The 2,464-nt window shown below is 31.4% G+C and overlaps 1 pseudogene; it reads right to left on the reverse strand.

Moving 5' to 3' along the window:
* Positions 1-366: 366 nt before the first annotated feature.
* On the reverse strand, positions 367-466 carry LOC122118518 (annotated as a pseudogene).
* Positions 467-2,464: the final 1,998 nt, after the last annotated feature.

Genomic DNA, 2,464 nt, shown 5'->3' on the forward strand with positions numbered 1-2,464 from the left:
GTTTCTATAAAGTTCATAATCTATTTCATTGTCTTATAGATATAATACTTTGCAGTCTATATTGTTTTATAATATATAGGTTCATTAATAAATGTGTGCTTTCAGATTACATTTTATATAGAAAAAGTTTAAGATTCCTTTTTTCCGAGGTCCTTATATTATTTTATTTCTTTGGGATAAAAAGATAATGTTATCTAATTTCATGTTTTGTAAATGTTATGCTATGTAAGGGCCTTTAGAAGGTGATGATTTAATACACGGATGTCAAACTAACCTTTAATTCTATGAATTACAGGTTTTGTTACACTTGTATTTTTGTAATCAACTTTTTAATAACTTTTTTTCATTTCTTGCATTTGAAGAATGAAAAATATGGAATACTTCACAAATTTTCTTACCATCCTTGTGCAAGTGCCATGTTAATCACTGTATTGTTGTAATTTGGGTAGACCTGCTGCTGAAGCATGGAGTATCCTCTTAATTTAAGTAGTTAATGATGCAATCTTTATACAGGCATATATCCTTGGTTGCCTATTTGTAACGAGGAACCTTTATTGTTCCTAAATATGCTATTGATCTTATTTCTCTAAATTTCTGTGTATAGTGGAAAAAACTTATATTGTTTGTTCGATTGCTCACATTTGCAATTTTTTGTCAATGACTATTTTGTCGTTTTCATTTTAAATTTGATCCTATTTTGAAGCCTTTATAGCTAAGTCCAAAGGTGATGGCTTTTCAAGTACTTATTTATCAACTGAGTTAGCTTTGTGGAGCTAATGGTCTCAAAGTAAGTCATGCCTAAGAGCTACTTCTAAACTTCTGCAGCTTAAAATTTCCTAAATGAGGTCTCAGTGGTACAAATGTCTTCCTTACCCTTCACAGACCAACCAGAATATCTTACCCTGACAGCATAGATTGTCTTACTGGAACAAAACTAATCTTAGTTACAAGGGTTCATAGAGAGATGAACACTGCAGACCGAATTGTTCAGAATAGAAGATATTTTATCAAAATATAATTGTTTATTATACCTTTCATTTCAAAAGTAGCTAAAGCTAAGAATATGAAAAAATTGTTCATATGCATGTTTACCTAATATCCTGGCCTGTCTACTATCCAACCAGGCAGGAACTTACACTACTGACTTTCTATCACCAAATATTTCCATACCTCCTGGAGAAGTCCATATGTTTCTCCTCGATATTGGGCCTTAAATTGGTAATGCTTTAATCAAAGTGTTTCCTCTTGCCTCCATGCTGTAAATTTACAAATGGTAAAGTTTTAGGTCTAACTCTACCGAAAACTGAGGTAGAGATAATGGAATAATACTTTAAAGCAGAGTTGCCTTTGATACCCTAAGCACAACAGAACAATGAATAACAATTTCTCATATTATATATACTTATATATTTTATATTTATATGTATTGATCTTAAATTTCACACAGTGAATCTTACTAGAATTGATTGATAATTTGACAAATAAATTGAAATTTATTCCCATAAATAGATTGGAACATGAATAATTAGGTTTAGAATATATTTTAGAATATAAAAAGTATCAATGCAATGTCTTCGGTATAAACTTGTGATATCTTCTAAGTGTTCGTGGTCTTCTGAATTCACATATTAAAAAAAAACAGTATTGTTTTCCTCTAATCTAGAAAAGATTTTACACTGCTGCTGTGTATATTGTGTTAACTCGCTAGTCCCAAAGTGTTTTTCTCCACATTTCTGAAGCATTCTTACTGATTATACCCAAATTTTGCTGATATGATGCCTAAAAGCTATTATTCTTCTGAAGTACCCACGGGTCTGAGGATATCAGGTCCCAGTTATCTGCATCATCAGATACCATGGGCAAACCTTCTCACCTTGGCCCATGCAACATGCTAACAGAAAGTAATTGAAGACCTATCTCAATTTCTCACTTCCTATAATATTTCAGTGCCCCAATTCCTTGCAGGAATTAGCAGTAAGCAATTGTGAAATGTAAGGCAACTTAAAATGAAAGATGAGATCACAAAATATGAGAGAAAATACTGTAGTTCAAACTTTCAATTTACAGATGACCAGCCCATATGAGTAAACAAAATCACAAATGTCACAAGATTATTTTTAATACCCCTCTCCTAATGGTGAATGAAAGATTTCAGTCCAGCATAAGTAGGCCAAAAAATAATTCCTGGAATGATAGATCCATAATTGTTCTACCAATGCTAGGAAAACTTGACTTAGAGGTCAAATATAATTTCGAAAAACATTAATTGAGAAGACCCTTAGTACTTCAAAACACTGGTACTTCAGTAAAACTTGGTTCTCTAGTATAAAAATGTTGTCATTCTCAATCCAATGATAACCTACATTTAATCTCTTGAAAGTATATAACTTTTCAAATAAACTTTTTTAAATCATATTCACCAAAATAACACTTGACAAGTAGATGATAGTGGCATTAAAAGTTT

Source organism: Dipodomys spectabilis, unplaced genomic scaffold, assembly GCF_019054845.1.
Source record: "Dipodomys spectabilis isolate Male_0828 unplaced genomic scaffold, ASM1905484v1 ptg000154l, whole genome shotgun sequence".
NCBI classification, from domain to species: Eukaryota; Metazoa; Chordata; class Mammalia; order Rodentia; family Heteromyidae; genus Dipodomys; species Dipodomys spectabilis.